Source organism: Nanorana parkeri, unplaced genomic scaffold, assembly GCF_000935625.1.
Source record: "Nanorana parkeri isolate BGI_ZX_2015 unplaced genomic scaffold, ASM93562v1 scaffold345, whole genome shotgun sequence".
In the NCBI taxonomy this organism is placed as follows: Eukaryota; Metazoa; Chordata; class Amphibia; order Anura; family Dicroglossidae; genus Nanorana; species Nanorana parkeri.
The window spans coordinates 1,218,863-1,233,499 of NW_017306613.1; the positions used below are offsets into that span (position 1 = coordinate 1,218,863).

Here is a 14,637-nt window from a genome sequence, read left to right on the forward strand (position 1 = left end):
GGGGGCCCGGACACGATCTCCGCCGTCACTCGATTTGATACAAGTGATCTGATTAGATCACTTGTATTAAATGAGCAGCGGCTCCCACTGTACATTTAGCTCTGCTTGTCAGGAGCAGGGCTAAATATACAAAAAAACTACTCGCACGGCGCCCGAAACTGCATGTTGTCGGGCAATAGGGATTCGCTCCATAAGACGCACACACATTTTTCCCCCGGTAATTTAATTATGAGATATCAGTTGTGGGTGGACTAACCCATTAAGCTCATCACACATCTATCCAATAGACAACTAAAAAATATTGCCAGCTGTCAGAATACAATAGCTGGCAAAGGAGATTCCCCCATCTACACTGTTTAGCATGTTCAGCACATGGGTTGAATGGGAGAAATCAATGCATGTATGGCTAGCCTTAGCATGATTTGTATTATTGGGTGAACGATTGTGTTTTTGTACGGCTGCTCATGCTGTCTTCCTCTGGACTTCATCCAATGCCAATGTTTTCTGAGTTTTGGGGTCAAGGTGCAAGTACCAAATAAAAGCACAAGTATGTATGAATGCTGGAAATTACATTCTATAGAATCTTTTTGGCCGTATAAATGGAATCGCAGCAGTGCTTCCTGTGCTGTTAGAAGGATATACAGTGTATATAAGTCCTAAGTGTGAAATAAGAATGTATTCATGAATTCATTGCAAGTCTTCCTGTACCCAGCAGAGCAGTGAGTGGAGCAAGCTGATTGCCATGCCTGGTTATCAGTAATAACTGCCCGCAGTAAATGTCTTTCTTTATCTCTATCTGCAAGGGATGAAGCTGCTGTTATATAGAAGAAGGAAACCTGTGCTGAGAAAATATATAGGTGAACATTGCTGAGCTATCCCTTTGGAAATACTTTTCTCATAACTGTTATAACATCCAAAGAGTTCAGTGCTTTCACTGACCCAGGGAACAGTATTCCTGACAGATTCTCTTTAAAGCCGAACAAATTTTCCAGTTTAAAGCATATGTATAGCGTATGTAAAATTTTGGACAGAGTAGGGAAGGGTTGAAACCCCTATCATGTTATTTTTTTGCTGTCTGTGTACCACTGAGGAAAATTCCTTTCTTTTTTTGTCCTGGAGATGCAATAGGATGTTAGTTGAAATCTCCCAAAAGTAAATGAATTATTCTCTTAGACCAGGGGTGCCCATTAGGTAGATCACGATCTACCAGTAGATCGCAAAGCAAAAACTGGTAGATCCCGATCGGCTCACTGACCTGTGTCCTGTCCTCTCGCGGTACTCGTGCGGCTGAATGTGGCAGATGTTGCAGACAGGAAGGAGAGAGGAGAGGAGACTTGGGAAGCTGCTGCAGTGGAGGTAAGAAAAGACAGACAGGGGAGAGACAGCAGAGAAAGTGAGAGAAGAGACAGCAGAGAGAGAGAAGAGACAGCAGATAGAAACAGGGGAGAAAGAGAGGAGAGAGCGCAAGGAGAGAGAAAAGAGAGGGCCGCTTAACTTCAATACACTGCCACGCCCCCTTCCGCCCCTGAATGCAGGTGTTTTTTCCTTGGTAGATCTCATTGAGCTCGTCATTTGAAAAGTAGATCTCCAGACGAAAAATTGCGGGCGCCCCCTGTCTTAGACTGTTGTCCCCGAAACAGGTGTCCCCATTGGAAGATTTCCCCTCATCTCTTGTTCTGGGGCCAACTCTAAAATTGTGCATTTTCCCTCAGTTTTTACTGGTAACCATTGTCAAGGAGAAAGACAGCAATAAAAACTTGACAGAAAGTCCAACTCTTCACCACTCTATTCAAATCTAAAAAAAATAAGGTTAAGCCAAGAGAAACATTTTTAATCAACTAAATACATTGCAGTCATATGAAAACAAAAAGTGTTTAAATCCTTACAGTTTATTTTCTTTGTAAAGCAGCCACAGCTGTAGAAAAGAAGTAAGGCCTGTTCTATGCCAGCATGATGTAGAGAAGCACCCTAGCTCTCTGTGGAGAAGCAATGGTCTCTGTGCAGAGGTCGAACACACCCACTTCTGAGTCACACCTATAGCTCTCCAGGCAGCAGGGAGCATGCGTTTTGCTGATTGTATAGTATCCAAGCCAGAGTCAGCCAGAAAACCATCATTTTCAGAAGGAGTTAAGCAAGGGCAGACAAATAATTTGTCACTGTACATGATTACTTTAAAACAAATTAGTGCTTTGCTCATGCTGGTCACTGTACTCCTTGACCAACCTCATCCTGGGTCCAGGTGGGGGGATATGTAACAGTCCCCTCTGTCCCTTCATGGCAAAGATCAGTGCCTAAACAGCCTATCACCAGCTTGAGGGCAGTTACATGGGGTAGGGATATGTGCATAATCATGTGTACCTTTTGACTTTCTTATGCAAACTTGTGAGGCATGTGAAGCCTGTTCATGGTGAACCTCTTCCTTTACCCAGTATGAGTAAATGGGCAGACTATGGTAAGTTGATCAAAAAAGGAACCAAAACTGCAAGCATTAGTGTATATATAGAAGTGTATGTTGTTCTGTAAGCAGTACTGAAGGAGTTAAATGTTCCCTTTGTGGCTACAGAAAAAGGAACAAACATTCCTGGCCTGCAGCTTCCTGAATCTCAGGGTTGAAAATCCATTTGCTGAAGGTTAAACTCATAGTGAAAGTGAAGGCAGGAAGAGCGCAGGTGGTTCCTTGTGATATGGAGTGACGGGAGAAAGGTTACAGGTTATCTATAAGAAGTACTACAAGTGTGTGCACCGGCGGCAATGACCTGAACCTTGTGATTCTTCTATTTTCTAATTAATGCCATTAGTGCGCCATGTCATATCTTTAAGTGGAACCTGAAAGCTCTTCTAATCTAGTAGTAATAATTTACGAATGCCTATGGCCACCGACAGAGGTCTCTTCTAAGGACTGAGTAGGGATGCATTTTTGCATGGACAATATAGGCCGTAGCCTAGGAGGTAGGGCTGCAAGGGGGACACATATCATGGTACTGACTGTCAGTAACACATTCTCTAGTATAATTAAAAGTTCCAGAAAGCTGCACTGCCTGTCTATTCCATCCATCTAGGTCCTCAATACCTCTGTCCTTTCACAGTTTTAGCCTTATTGTTGATGTTATATAGCATACTCTGTACTTACAGCTCCTCCACTCTGGCTCTATACACCTAAAATTGAACTGCTAGTACACTAGGACAAAAGTTTTTCTGCTCTTTAGTCCTGGGCTCTGGGTGTACTTACATAGAGGGGGCAAAATGGCTCCTTCTGTCCTTCATTAAACATGCCTCAGGTGATTCCCAAGCTGGAATGTCAGAATCAAAGTACAAATGAATAATTTAGATATTACAGTGGGCAATATATAAATATATATCTTTCCTAAGTAAGCCTGCACAGATTTACAGCTTTAAGAGTGACTAATAAGAGTATAACAAATCAAATGATCACTCGTTCTTCTTTAAAGCCCACCTCCAGACCCCTGGGGGGCTGGTCCATGACGCCTTGCACTCAGTCTTCCGGGTTGAATGATGCTGGGTGTCGTTCAACCCAGAACACTGAAGACATCTAGTGGCAAAAAGGAATTTACTGTAAAGGAAGAAACAGCTCCACATTGGATCTTGTTTTTTCATTTCCAGGTTGGGAAATCAGCCCATTTAGGCATGTATAGACTCTTGAAGTATCCATTACATTGTTCTCATTATGTAACTATTACAAGGGGCTTTGAGAGAGCGAGATCTGTCTGTTAGGCATCATTCACATGTCTTATAAGGTCCAGACAGCTGATCCCTGTGGCAAGAATCAGAATATTCTTGCGGTTGAGGACAGCTGTGTGACTGGGAAGCCTGTACAAAGCAATGACAGGCTGACAGGTGCCACGGCTTTCCACTGCTGTTTGCGTGTATCTGCACATCCAGCCATTACCTGTGGCTAGGGACAGATGACCAGCTCTGTATACAATCTGTCTGCGAGCTTGGCCGATCATGTATCCCTAGTCCCTGGATGTGCAGATACATGGGAACAGCAGTGGACAGCTGCAACTCCTCACAACCTTATAGAATGTAATTGTGGCCATGTGAATGAGGCCTTGGTGGTGGGGGCTACCCTCACACTGCAAGGGTTAATATTTTTTTTTTAATTGTGAATTCAGATCAAATGCATATACATTGCCCAGCAAAGCATTTCTTTAAATTTCTGCCCAAGCACTTACAGTTATCATGTTTCTGAAGAGCTCCAACTCTCTCAGCTCGGTTTCCCTGAACTTCCCATCCAGAGAAGCCTCTAGTAGCGGCCCATCTACTAGAAAGGAGGAGGGAGGAAGGAGGAGTGGTTTGCTTTGCTACGCCTGTGTGTTTGTGGAAACACACATAGCTTACTAGCACACGCAAGGATGGCTCCATAGGACCCTGCAAGGGAAAGGAGCCACTCTAAAACAGGATGTCAGGGCCAGTGCTCAGGGGACCAGCTGACTCTGCGGGAAATTAAAACTTTTAAACATCAAGGAACAGAATTCATTGTAATTGATATAATCAGTACTTAAAATAGCTTAAACACTTTTAGACTTTAAAGGAGAACTATGGGGTAAGTGTTTTTCCCCATAGTTCTCATAAGGGTCATGGGAGGACATAAACTAGCATCCTCCCGTGACCCAAAGCTCAGTAATACCGGGAGCTACAGCTCACAGTATACTGAGACCGCCGCAGCCGGGATGGATCCCAACATTACAGGTGAAACTCGAATAATTAGAATATCGTGCAAAAGTAATTGCAGTAAGTGCTGCAAAAGGGGCCCAAACCAAGTACTGAGTACATATGCATGCTTGTACTTTTCAGAGGTCCGATATTGTTCTATGTACAATCCTTCTTTTATTGATTGCATGTAATAATCTACTTTTTTGAGGTTGTGGATTTGGGGTTCTTGGGGTTTTCATGAGCTGTAAGCCATAATCATCACAATTATGACAAATCACGGCTTGAATTATCTTGCTTTGCATGTAATGAGTCTATCTCATATATTAGTTTCACCTTTTAAGTTGCATTAGTGAAATAAATGAACTTTGCACGATATTCTAATTATTCGAGTTTCACCTGTACTGTCGAGATCCACCCAGCTGCGTAAGTGACAGCTGGCTCTGCATTTCTAGAGGCAGAGCGAGCTGTACCCGTCACCTCCCCCATCCGTTCCGCCAGTCAGCGCTGGAGGATCGGAGCGGGGAGGGGGGAAATCCCTGCAGGGAGCCGTGAGTGACAGTCACGGCTCTCTGCAGGGAGATGATCGAGAAGTGAGCGAGTGACGGTATGCGCTCGCTCACTTCCCGATCTATTGAGAAAATCACTCACCTCACAGTTCTCCTTTAATATCACTTAAACAGATCCCTAGATCACAGTTAGGTTTTCAGGACTTCCTTCCTCATTCCAGTGCTTGGGTGTATTTGGGTTAATGAGAAGTTAATCTCATTCACCTTACAACAGGAATTAGTAATCATTACACAATGCAGTGTTTCTCTGCTCCTGACCTACTATAAATACACGGTGTTAATCACTGTGATTATGGTAATTATCATACTATACTGCTCACACACACTGCTCAGGGTACCATGAATCAATGACATCGGAGACAAAACAAGTGTGGGCCACAATCCAAGAGACATAGATTAAGGATTTAACGCGTGATGCCGTCCGTAGTAGTCAAACCACTCTAGTGATATCACATGCTCTGGCCTATGCATTTCAGGTTAGCCTTCTGACAGATGACTATAACACTTATTAATCAAATAGTATCATTGTATAGAGGATTTTTGCACATGCATTAAACCCAAGCTGCATGGTTAGGCCAAACTGTATGAATCTATTATTATTATTATGTGGACTCATTCTGCTGCATTTTATGCACAGAAATATTTACATCAGTGTTTGTTTGCCCTCAATGATCATATAATGATTAGTGGGCCCGAGGTTTGTACCGCGGCAAGCAGCAGAGTTCATTTTTTTTTCTTCTTTGTGTCCGGTCCCTGGGCATGGCCCTTAGTAAGTTGGATTTGAAAGCTCTGGTCTAGGGTCTAAAATAAAGAAGCTATAGTCACCCAATCCCCAGTCTCACCTGACTGCCGTTTCCCGCAGCCTCTCTCCCCCCTCCAGTCTAAGGGTCTGTGATGTCCTCACATCCATTCGCTTGCATTACATGTGAGGACATTCCACAGCCGGAGTGAAGGGGAAGAGAGGTTAGGATCAGGTGAGTTTATCTTTTTGATTTTGGACCCTAGACCAAAATGAGCACTTAACCCTTGTAGTGCAGGAGTAGTCCCACTGCAAGAATTAATTTTTTAACTGCTGGAGTTCTTCTTAAAGCCCCACTGAATGTTCAGTTTAAATCAGATAAATGCATTCCACATGCATCAAAACAAAAGGTGTAGAAAAGCCTATCCCCAGCCAGCATGCTGCATCTGCATGTTTAGTCTACCATGAATCTGCTAATTATTCCATGGGATACTCTCTAGTTTATCATGATCACTGTGTAATGCACAGTGGCTTAGTGGTTAGCACTTCTGCCATGTAGCACTGAGGGTCATAGCCTGATGAGGACAATATCTGCAAGGAGTCTGCCTGTTCTTCCTGTGCTTGCGTGGGTTTCCTTCAGGTACACTGGCTTCCTCCCATACTTCAAAGAAATGCTGGAAGGTTAAAGAAGATCTATGAGGTGAGTGATTTCCGCTCATCCTCAAAGTTAGAGCCGACCTGTGACAAAGAAGCTGTCACAGGTCGGCTCTATCAATCGGGAAGTGAGCAGAAACATGCTCACTTCCCGATCGTCTCCATGCAGTGAGCGATGATTATCAGTTACCGCTCCCCGCAGGGATTCCCCCCCCCCCCTCCCCTCCTCAAGGCGGGCACAGCTGGCTCTGCCTCTAGATAGGCAGAGCCAGCTGTCACTCATGCAGCTGGGTGGATCTCGACAGTAATGTCGGGATCCGTCCCGGCTGCGGCGTTCACAGTATATCGCAGGCGATAGCCTGCGATATACTGAGCTTTGGGTCACGGGAGGAGGTTAGTACATGTCCTCCTGTGACCCTAAAGAGAACTATGGGGGAAAACACTTAACTCATAGTTCTCTTTTAATTGGCTCCTGTCTAAATTGGCCCTGTATGTATGTGGGATGGGGACCTTAGATTGTAAGCTCCTTGAGGGCAGGGACTGATGTAAAGTACTGCGTAAATATCTGTAATAATAAATAAAGCTGTAGTTTGATCTTTTCCTGCATCCATCCTAATACTCTATAGGTTGGTCTAGACCAGTCATTGTTCTGACGTTTCAATTGGCTGCAGGATAGTCCATTCCTGTGGAAGTCTGGAGATGTAGAAAAACCATACAGACCCCAATGTAGGCGGGTAAATATCCAGGAAATGCAGGCTGCTTTATTATTCTCCTACATTTCTCACTGATGTAAACGCAAAGATGAAAAATAAGAACATAAGGCAGGCTGATTACAGTTTCGGAGCTAGCATTACTGCTAAGGAGCCAGGAAGCATGTGTTTCTATTGACAATAGCAAATGTCTCTAAGAATCATTTTGTATGTGTACATTGGCTACCTGCCATCTGGGATCTATCCTAGCCCTGGAATGTATTGATGCCGCCCCAGTAATTCTCCAAGATCTGTACCTCCTTTCTGATGCACACATGACCCAAATTCTATTGAAGTGAATACTTGTTTGCAGCTCACGTGGGTTTGCTGTTGAAATGAATTTGGGCTGCACTTACACTGTGGTGTAAAACTGAGAAGATTTTGAAGAGTTGGTGCGCAGCCTCAGGCAGGGCTCACAGAGAAGATCACCGGGGAGCTGTGCTTTAGGGGGGAGTGTGTTCTATTACAAAAAGCTAAAGGAGGAAAGTTTGTACTGGGAAGAAAAACTGCAATAAAAGCAAAGCAAATTTAGGCTTCAAACGTATTTCTGCAGTGTATGCAACTGAATTTGCCTTTCTATCAGTTTCCTTCAAACCCCTACACTACTTCACTTCCAGGAGGAGTGGTTAAAGGCCACCCACGGCTAGGGTTGCCACCTTTTCTTCAAGCGAAACCCGAACGCTCAAGCGACGTGCGGACATTTTTTTGGGAGAATGAGTCGTGGCTTATTCATATGTAAATAGCTCCGCCCATTCTTATGTACATATCACAGTTGAGACTATTAAGCCCCTATCTTAATTTTGGTTGCCCCTGTCTGCCTGACATCTTGTGTCCGGGTTTCTGCTGCCATGAAACCCGAACACAGCATTCAAAACCTGGACTGTCCGGGTGAATCCTGGACAGGTGGCAACCCTACCCACGGCTCAAACTTTTCATCAGGAATCAGCTAAAATTCGAGCCAGGCATAGCTACCTTTAAAGTAGGGATGTCCAGATACCATTTCAGATACCAGTGCAGATACTTGGCATTTTCACGAGAACTACCAGGGTTACAGGGGTTGCAGCTGAGACCTAGCTCTGGTGTTCCACCACTGTCCTGAAATCATTAGTCTGTATTGTTTTAGAAAAACTGTCACATGACAAGAAACAAAAATGTATCAGTACTTGTACTTGGAAAAATGGTATCGATGCATCACTTATATATATTTATTTAAAAAATCCACAATGCATTAAAATAGGGTTGCACAAATCCCAGGAGCTCTGTGTGCTCCTTAAAAATGACAGCTGCCTCCTAACTTTTGAATTTTACTCTAGTCTAGTCTTGGAGCTGGAAAAGTATCTGTACTTTGATGATTGCAATGCTGAGCGGACAGTGTGCGCTTGCGCACAGCTGCCCGTGCAGATTTTGCAAGCACGCTACCAATCCCCCGAAAATCGTATCATTTTCGGCAGGTTTTCCAGCGTGCTAGGAAGACGAAAGTCGTGCGACCGTAATGCAGATGCGGTTGCACGCTGCCCATGCACCTGCCGATTATCGTACGATCGTGCGATCACCCGCGATGATCGTACGATAATCGGCAGGTGTATAAGCACCTTAAAGCAGACGTGCCTTCAGCCTAGAGAAAGCCATGTACTGTTCTCTCTGACATGCTGCAAAGTCTTCCTGCCTGCAAACAGTGAATCAAAGCATTTCATCCTCTGAACATCAGCACGGCAATCAAAGTTTCTTTGTCATTTGTATGTAAACATTAACCTTTTATAGGAAACTTTTGTTATTTCCTTATTACCACGCGCCACATTTATATAACAACGTGCCTGTTAAAGGTGCTGAAAATGCCAAAAATAGGTTTACAAGACTTTGTCTCATCTTCAGAATGACTGTTCTAATGAAGAAACAGCACATTAAAGACACGCCAGCCTATAAACTGTAAATGGAAGAAAGCGCAAAGTGCACAAACACTTAAAAACCAATTAGCTGCATTGTTCAGATATTCTGACAGCGGCATACCCGCCACTGTCAGAATACAATAAACTGGCAGGGGGGCATTCCATCATCCACGCTGTTTATTGTGAATGGGGGAATTTGTTAGATTTCTAGTGTATCCTCTAGCGTAGACCAGTACAGGATTCTGATTGATCATGAGGGGGTCATTGGCCAAGGAAATAGAGCTGTTTCCCCAGAGCCACCAATCAAATTCGGACTTCATGTGTTTGGAAAATAGGTTGGCACTCTATATATGCCATTCATGCCTGTGGGCAGCTGTACGCACCAGCTGTTTAGTCCTGGGCCCAGGAAAACGCACCAATTTACGACGTGTGTCCCTGAATGTGCCCTGGTGCATGGGCCCTTACATGTGATGGCTTTAGTTTTTTTTTTCCTTTACCTTCATCTGGTTTTCCTGCCAGTAACACACTTCTTGTCCAAGAGTGACAACGCTCACTCACTGTATATATGGAGGGGCAGCATAGTCACCCAACTCTATATTTAGACAACATACAGCTCCCCTTCTCTTCATCTCCATTACATAGAGGGGAGATGTTCTATAGTCCTTTAGAGATAGATGAGGACAATATAAATGATAACATTGCAGCACAGGAAGTTATCAGATGACAAGATTCATGGCAGATAAACAGGTATATAATAAAGTCCTTTTAGTGGTATATTTAATAGGCCAAAAGGAGCAAGCAAGAGAAGTTGATTGCTAGGGTTTACATAAGCTTTAGGTCTCATTCACACTGGAATCGGCCCACACGTACAGCTCCGTGCTGCATGCAGGGCCATATCAGGCAGCTCCCGGGAAGGATAGGTGCTGCGTGTGATTAGTACGCAGCCCCCGTCCTTCTCTATGGTAGTACACGGAGCTGTACGTGCGGGCCGATTCCAGTGTGAATGAGTCCTTAAGCACCAAACCTCTTTGAGGGCTTGTTCACTCCAGCAGCCGTGCTCAACCACACAGCTGCTGGTGTGCGTGTGCCCGTACAGTACCGATGCACTTGATCGAGCCGCATCACACTTTTATATTTTTATTGAAATGTCACAGGTGACACTGTGGTTTGCTTAAAAAAAGTATGGCATACCGAATTGTGAATGTGAATAATTAGAAATGAAAGAAAGGTAAACAAACCCCCCAAAAAAGGTGATTTTATATTGCAGAGGGGGTGGAAGTTTAATGAGCATATAGTTATTTTTCAGGGTAAAGGTCCACTTTAATGCTTGATAAGAATTGCATCCTTTGAGCAATCATGCTTTCAGTAGGGAATACTGCCTTATAACACAGGCAGACAGAGCCGTTGAAAGTCTGCATATTTGGCATACCAGCAAGGAACCGGGTCCCTGAGGGGCATAGGCATCAGGGTCCTTATATGGAAAATATAACTCGCCCACATAGAATGGAGAGGAGTATGAGGAAGACTTTTGTCAGCCTGCTTCTCATTATCACATCTCCATCACACCTGCACCAGGATCCACTGTCAAAGCTTATCTCCGGCATGGGCCCTGAGGTTATCCTCTTACTGACCAGACATATTAGTCCGCTGTACTATATCACCCAAGAATCTTAATTTATATCCGCGCTACTGAGATACAATATTAGTCTTATCAGCATCTGGTGTTATCTGTCTTATGGATGGGATAACCAGACAATCCAGTAATCTAAAAAGGCCCAGACCATTGCCAATCTTCCACTTATAAGGAAAAAGTCTGAATAAGCTCTATTTATAGAATATTTCAGAAATACGCTATTGAGCAGCTTCGTCGAGCTGAATTAAAAGGCCACCAAGCTTAAAGGTAAAGTGTAGTGTTTAATCAGCAAGTACATTTTAAAGGGTCAGATTGTCTGTTTTAGTGTTTTGGTAGATGCTGGAGGGTTAAACCCCTGACATTTAGCGCTCTGTTTAGGCTTTTCTTCTTTTTTTTATACCTCTATAGGTTGAACTCGATGGACTTGTGTCTTTTTTCAACCTGACTAACTATGTAATATGTAACTATTTTCTTCTTCTCCTTCACAGAAGAGCATGCAAACACATATAGTATACAACTGAACAGATTATAGTGTCACTTGAACATATAAACTGTCTAAAGTGCATTTTCAAGGAAGCCTTGCGGGATCATGCGACATGTAGTCCGGCATGAGAGCGGGTATGCACTTTCCTTAACCAGACGTTAGGGGAAAGCTCTGCACCCGCAAGAAAAGCTGCATAAATGAACTACATATAAAAAATAGCTTTGCAAAAGAAGTATTTTAAAGTTAAAGTGATATTAAAGTTAAATGGTTTTAAGCTATTTCCAATGCTGATTAAAGGAGAAATATGGGGTCAGTGTTTTTCCCCATAGTTCTTCTTAGGGTAACGGGAGGACACAAACTAGCGTCCTCCCGTCACCCTAAGCTCAGTATACCGCGAGCTACAGCGTTTCGGTCCAGTGCGATCTGCAAAAATGCTGCAAGCACTTTTTTTGCAGATCACACTGGACCGGAATGCAGGTTGGCGATCACACTGTGGGCCCCCCGCGCATGGCTGCGGTGCCATTGACTCCAATACAACCCCAGGCCCTGGATTCCCGCTTCTGTCCTGGGCAGAGGCAGCAGGGGATCCGAGGAGAAGTAAAAGAAGAGCTGCAGCCGTGGGGACATCGGAGGAGGGAACGCAGTGAGGAGAGAGAGCCGCCGGCTGTCAGATCCTGGCCGAGCGTCTCTCTCTCTCTCCTCACTGCTCGGCCTTACTTCTGTGACAGCGGCTCCCCCCCCCTCAGAGAAGGACATCGCGATCGACTGGTAGATCACGATCGACCTTATGGGCACCCCTGCTTTAAGGCATAGATGAGGTTAGGATTAATTTAAGTGTTTAAGGATGTACTGCACCTTTAGTCTAAGGGGCATGTAATATAGAGGATGTACTGCTTGCTTAATCTAGGGGGGTCATGTTATATAGAGGATGTACTGCTCCTTTAGTCTAAGGGGCATGTAATACAGACAATGGGGACAGTACTGCTCCCTTAGTCTAGGGGGACATCTAACAGAGAGTATTCTCTCCCATCCCAGAATGTGGATAGTCTTTGATGTCCCCACATACAATGCAGGAACAGCAGACACTGCTGGAGCTGCATTATATACAATTACATCTGCATGGGAGCGGCCACACGAAAGGGGGAGTGTCTTCAGGGTACCTGCCATCTGGCAGAGACAAAGTGAGCGGGAACAGTCATTCATACTGATTTCCTCTAGGGCCGAGTAAATATGTGTGCCTTGATCAGTAATTGTATTTGGTCTGTCGAAATAGAAAAGTGAACAACGCAGTTACCGATAGCAACAAATCAGAATGTTCATATCCTAATTTGGCTGAAACATGATTGGTTGTTGTGGATTGTGGCATTTTGCAGTGGAGCTCTTATAGCTGATCTGTGCCTGCTTTTGGTGGGAGAATGAAGTGTGCAGAGACATTTTGGCAAGTTTGAGCACGGACCCGAGGACATCCTGGCATTCCCACAACCTCGGCGCAGACCCCCGCCAGTATCTGCAAGGACTGAAGAATGAGATTAGAGAATGGAAGCCATGAATAGCTGGGGGACACAATGAGCCAGGCAGTGTCAGCGACAGAGGGACCGCTGTGTCTGTAATATATGCAGAGAGAGGATGAGAATACAGGACAATGAGGAAAATTCTTTCATGTATCTTTTTTAAAGGGACAGTTAACTTACTTTAAAAAGAAGCCTATGGCACTGTCATTTGCATGTCCTGCCAAGTAAGGGCAGGTTGCCTGAAGTCACAGCAAAGCTTCATCCCAACTGCTTTTCTAAAATGCGTTTTTGGGATGCAAGATTCGAGTTGCACAACATTTCCAGCTAGAAACATTCTGCAAACAGACTGTGAAGGGTCCTTTAATTATCTGTCACATAAATAGCAAACACTGGTTATATATGGCATGTATCCTTCTCTTTAGGGGGATTCCCTCGCACTTTCTGTTGTGTCTATGGGAAATGAAGGGCACATAAACAGTAATAAAAACCTGCGCAGGAATGTAACCTTTCCCCATTCCAGCCAAAAAACGTTTTGCCTGAAATTTTATTCAAAGTTGAATTGAATGCTTTTTTAATTTTTTTAATGTAGCAACATACAGGAAAGACTGTGCAGAAAGCTGATACTGAACTGTCTTAATAATTAAATTGCTCCTCAGTGCCTGTCCAAATTCCTCTCCCCATCATTCAGCTGCAGAGTACCATTGTTGTCTCTGTGTAAAAACAGTGGCCTCCCTGCAGAGATTCAACACAATCCCCACCCCCTGCTCGGGAAATATGAACATTGAATGCAGAGCTCTAGCAATGACTCGTGATGGGAAGGAGTGTCTTGTCAGACCACTCCAGAGAGGCCGCTGCTTTTACACAGATAACAGTGGTCCTCTCTACAGCTGAATGCTAGGAGGAGAGGAGTTTAGACTGGTACTGGGAATTTATTTGCCTACAACAGTAAGACATTTATATTTCAACTTTCTGCACTGTATTCTGTGTGTTGGGCTACTTCATTTTATTAAAGCTTCCTTCCTCATACAATGCTCGAATTTTGGCCAAGTTCTGCTGACTCTGCTGTCAAAATACAATAGCTGGCAGGGGAGATTCCCCCATCCAAGATCTTTAGAGTGGATGGAGAAAGTGAGCGTTTTATCTCGTTCAGCCCCATGGGGCACCCAGTTTATGGCCAGCTTTAGCCTATACAACTGACTACTATTCTGCCCTCATTGAGTTAGGGCTAAAAAAAAACTGTGTGCTTTTCCTGCCAATCTGATAACAGCACTCTGTTTATATATTATACAGTAAATGTCACCTTTCCTTTACAACTGGATTAAAGTGCTTCCTTTGTTTTATTTCATAGGTATTCACTGCTGATTAAAGAGCTGTTTATAGAGGGTGACACTTCAAAGACCATAAACTATATGAAAGGCAGAGCAGAGCATTACAAGTGGTTGTATTAATAATACTCACCAAACACTCAACATTAATGTATACTGTCATGGGAATAGTTATGCTTATCTGACCATTCAAGAGCCAGGCATTTCTTTCCACAAGTGCAAGTCAGAAAATGAAAGCAGCTTTTTATTTTCCACTTAAACTTGACCTCTATATGATGATATGCCACAGATAGGTCCTCTGTCCTCCTCCAAGCTGTGACTGGGGGGCCTCAATCTTCATCTGTAGTAGGAAATCTGTGACGTTGATCATAGGCATCAGATTGGGGTTACTTGTATGGAGTAGGGTTGCTACCTGT

General features: G+C 43.9%; 1 protein-coding gene across 1 annotated transcript in view; it reads left to right on the forward strand.

The window, feature by feature from the left end:
- AIF1L (allograft inflammatory factor 1 like) overlaps positions 1-14,637 on the forward strand; it is a 65,477-nt gene that overhangs the window by 4,144 nt on the left and 46,696 nt on the right. The gene's annotated exons all lie outside the window — the stretch shown is intronic.